This window comes from Borostomias antarcticus (genome assembly GCF_949987555.1).
Source record: "Borostomias antarcticus genome assembly, contig: scaffold_107, whole genome shotgun sequence".
Taxonomy (NCBI): Eukaryota; Metazoa; Chordata; class Actinopteri; order Stomiiformes; family Stomiidae; genus Borostomias; species Borostomias antarcticus.
Genome location: NW_028175663.1, coordinates 295296 through 300447, shown reverse-complemented (window position 1 = coordinate 300447; position 5152 = coordinate 295296).

Sequence of the window (5152 nt, the reverse complement as noted above, 5' to 3'; positions counted from 1 at the left end):
CCACACTCTCTTATTCTTAGCTGGAGGACGGAATTTAATAATGTTGTCGCTTTTTCTATCCATATCCATATCCATATCCATATCTATGATCGATTCTGCCGTTTAAGGGTTGTGGGTTACCGTATAGAGGGTGGCGATCTGTGCCATTCGTTTGCGATCTTTCTTCTCTCCCGGATTGAGCTTGGTTTGCCGCTTCTGCTGACTCTTTTGCTCGTTCTTTCTAGTTGCTTCCCTCAACCATTTCGGGCGCATCATCAAACCATTACCGTCAAAACTGAGGATTTGCAGGTCTTATATTTGCTCAATCCCAACCTTGTCTGTTCGTAAAAAGCCTCACAGTCTTGAGTCGTATTCACTACCAGTTGCATAGTCTGTTGTTTTCCAACCATACCGTGGCAACTCTCACAATGTCGTTTAATCGTTCGATCATAAGAGCGATCCATCGTATCGCTGACAATTTTCCCCCTCATGCCATCAGAGTACTTGTCAGTATTGAGGTTTAACTGAGCATCCGGCGGGAATACGCTTGATTGCTTCCGTTGGCTGTAACTGCGACGCTTGACTACGACAGAACCAAACAAGCTGGTCAGTTGTCTGGAGGTATTTATTCTGACGTGATTTTTCTTCTTACTGTCGCTACCAGTTACCGATGATTGCTGCGGCTCATCATTGGCCTGTTTATCCAGATACCCTTTGAAGAGAAGGTGCAATATTTCGTTGCCTTCAGCCAGTATATAGCTCTCTATGGTGCTATGATCTTGTTGGATAGTGGATTAAGGGGCTGAATGATAGCGTCCAAATGATCACGAACTGGTGAAAATAATGAATAACTGAGTGCATTGGCGTAGGATGAGTTCACAATATACGGTGTTATGTAGTTATTGGTTTGACGACGTTATATCACCATAAAACCGGCTCTTTTTCGTTACCTGATATATCTAAAACATTATGTTTTAGCGGCTGCATTGTCGTATCAAAAGAATCACACCCAACTCCCTTCTTTTTAATAATCTAGGTAATTAGTTTCCTCGGATGATGGTGCCCATAAATCACAATGACCAATTGACGTTTCTGCTCCGTATCTCGGCTAAGCGCTTCCTCGAAAGCTTCTTTTATCACGGCTTCCGGTTATCTTTCTACACTGGGCAACACCATCTTATTCTTGGCTGGAGGACAGAATTTAATAAAAGTGAGTTAGACGCTCAGAAAGCCATTGGTATACCTTCTGCTTCTGTTAGTACCGGAACATCAATATGTGGCTTTCTGGGCTGCCGTGCATAGGCAATCAATTCTGCCATCAGGTTTACAGCAAAATTAAATGGTGAACGGTGTCGAGTATGTTCGATCTGCGGAATATTCTTCAACTGATCATTTACTCTTTCTATTACTGCCAGTTTCCTCAACATCATTTTATTAAAGGCCTTTAGCTCTTTTGGATTCATATTTTTCCTAATTTGAGTTACCCTGTTCAGGACTTTCTCTCGCAATTAGGTTACCAACTTCTCAGAGACATAGCCATTATCTCCATAAATCCAACCAGTTAACTCTTCGATGAGATCTGGTAGTGGTTTACGGTTATCGGTGTTAGCCGTTGTCAGGTTAAATGATAGAATTTCTCTGAGATGGTTAATGATAAGGTGTAACTTAAAACCACATTTCCGTCTTTTAGACGGCTTTCCCAGTTTAGCCTCTTAACCGATGACCTTGTGGCTGTTAATCCTATGGTTGTCACAGACAACGATGGGCGTCGATTCAATGAATGACAGGCCTATTGGTTGCCCATGCACTGAGACTTTAGATAAACCGTAAGTGGTATCAAAGCATGTTTCATTAGTTCTACAAAGCGATTGTAGGATACTAGGTTCGGGGAATAGTCTGATTTCTGTTGTGTGATCAGTCGCTGGTAATAGTGCTTGAAATTGCGAAAGGCACCTGATGGAAATAGATGATTAAGGTCATTATTTCACTGAGCGATAGCCTAGATATCACTGTAGGCTTTTTTGAATGACAGATGAGCTGTCTATGGCATTGTTATTCAAATGTTATGCAGGAATCATCCACATAACAGAATACACTGAACATAGACACTGGAGCCTCCAGTTCGTTATCTATAGTTGGGTATTTGAAAGATAGCTAAGTGGATGTGGCTCATTTGTCTTTCCACATAGAACTCACGTTAATTATTGGTTTGCCGACGTTACACAACATAAAAATCTCTTTTTCGTTACCTGGTACATAGAAAACCATGATGTTTTAGCGGCTGCATTGTCATATCAAAAATAGCCGAACTCCTATGGAGTTATTGGTTTGACGCGTTATACCATCATAAAATCGTCCATTTTTCGTTACCTTATATATCGAAAACCATGATGTTTTAGCTGCTGCATCGTCGTATCAAGAGAGCCTCATTCATACAATTACGAACTTTCTGTGTTCAACCGGCCATAAGAACTTGGATCATGCCTTATAATAGGGGAGATGGCTCTTACTAACTCTGTCGTACAGTTGCTGCAGGGGTAACCCCGGTTTAGTAACCGTATCTCTGAAAATCATAGACTTTTGCCGTCGTTCATCCTGATCAAAGCAGCTGCTTCTCAGGCTGAGGTTTGCTCTGGTGGTTTTGCAGGTCTTCAGTTTCTGTTTTCCCGGTTACTGTCTTACCGAGGTAACAAGCTTAATGTCAGTGTGTGTATGCGTTCAGGCAAGGTGTATTCGATGAGAGTTATCAGTTTAAATTGCGAAGGCATTAAAAACGCACGAGAAAAAGGCCTGTTTGCCTGGCTTTTAGAACAGGATGCGGACCTTATTTGTTTGCAGGATACTCGTGAAGACGAGCAGGTTCTTGAGGAGAAGTATTTCCTTGATGGTTACTTTGGCTACTCTTTTAGTGGTTATAATCGGACTGATCGCGGTGGTGTAGCGATCTATACCCGTCATGTCCCCAAGGCGATCATCAGTGGGCTCGGGTTTCCTGAGGTTGATGAAACTGGTCGATACCTTCAGGCTGACTTTGACAAGATTAGTATGGTCAGTCTGTATGTGCCGGAAGGCGATGATGAAGACAGCCTTAACTTCAAATATCGTTTCTTGGATGGCTATTCTCACCACTTAAGTAAACAGCGTCGTAAGCGTCGTGAGTTTATTATGTGCGGTACTTGGAACATTGCGCACCGGAAGATTGATGTGACTAACTGGCGTGATGCTCAAGAAGTGTCAGGTTTCAATCAGGCTGAACGTGGCTGGATGGAAGGTTTGCTGGGAGATATGGGCTTCTTCGATGCTTATCGTGAGGTAGACCGGGAAGCAGGCAAGTACAGCTGGTGGCAGGATGAGTATCTGCGCCATGATAACGTGGGTATGCGCATCGATTATCAGATCGTCACTATGGGAATGCGCCACCGTGTACTGAATGGTGGTATTTACAAGGGGCAGGTGTTCTCATCTCATGCCCCGGTGATTATTGATTTTGATTGGGAACTGTGGATGTAATCACCCATGAGTTAGCTGCTTACTTTTTTCTTTTCGCTATGGGCATTTGAGGAGTGAGCTGATCATTTTGATGCACTCCTCAGTTCTCTCATTTATTCCCGAGCTTTCTACCATAAGCACCTTGCTTTTATGAACCTCAAGATCAGTGTTATTATATAGCACCCACTGATCAATATCTTTTTGGAAAATGTCATCGTCACTGCGAATACCATCGTTCTCAAGGGTAATTTTTCCCATTGGTAGATAATAGAAGGCATCAATCTTCTGGCTTATAGTTTTGGCCAGCCTGAGCATGTAAGGGCTTATGGGGGTATCGTACATTTTGAGCCAATAGCGGTGATAAGCCAGTATTGAGTGAGGACCAGTATCAATGATGCCGTGTCCTTCAATACTTTCCAACCACTCAAACATAGCGCCAAAAGCAGCCCCTGCCATTGCTGTAGAAGATATTTGGCTGATGGCCTGATTTTCCAATATCGCTTCCCTCGGTGTTTTATAGCTCAGCTGTTGTGCAGTTTTCCGGTAATAGTCGTCAAAAACTGACCATTCGTTCCCCAGCTTTGCGATCATGGAGTTACAGAGTGTTGTTTTGCCGGTTCCATGAGAACCAATCATTGATATAATCATACTGCCTGCCTATCAAGAAAAAGAACCAAATATATAATCTGGTTATATTAAAAAGAGATCAATTAAAAGAGCAGGCAGTAAGGTGTCATTCTGCTAATGCTTTTCTCTGTAATTCAATAATTTCTTCAATACCTGACCGAGCCAAAGCCATCATTGCCATCATTTCATTTTGGCTGAAAGGCGCGGCTTCTGCTGTTCCCTGTATTTCGATAAAACCGCCAGCATCGGTCATGACGACGTTCATATCTGTCTCAGCACTGGAATCTTCGGGATAATCGAGGTCCAACACAGGACTGCCATTATAGATACCAACAGAAATGGCGGCTATCATATGCAGGAATGGATCAGTTTTGACAATTTTCTTTTCTTGCATGTACCTAAGTGCATCAACCAGAGCGACACAGGCACCGGTAATCGATGCAGTACGGGTACCACCGTCGGCCTGAATGACATCACAGTCAATATTAATGGTATTCTCGCACAGCCTTTTCATATCTACTGCTGCTCGCAGAGCTCGGCCAATAAGACGTTGAATCTCAATGGTTCTGCCACCTTGTTTACCTATGGAGGCCTCTCGGCCCATACGCTCAGTGGTTGAGCGTGGCAGCATGCCATACTCAGCGGTAATCCAGCCCTGACCAGTTCCCTTAAGAAACCGTGGAACTCCACGTTCAACCGAGGCTGTACAGATGACTTTAGTATTGCCAAATTCAACAAGGACAGATCCTTCTGCGTGTTTGGTATAATTACGAGTGATTTCTACATCACGGAGCTGGTCTGCCGTTCTTCCGCTTGGACGCATTGAGATTACCTTGGGATGTCTGAAAAAGCTTAAACGCTACAAAATCTGCGGAATTATAACTGCTCTATGGGGTTTCGGGAAAACACTGTTTCATTAAGTCACGGCTATTTAATAGTGGTTCACCAAATCAACGACATTCTTAGCTGCCGTATAAGTCCTTGTAGTTACACGCTGTTAGACTTTTCAGTTGATCTAATAAGGTATGACTGAACCTCCTTCCTGCTATTAAAAGCA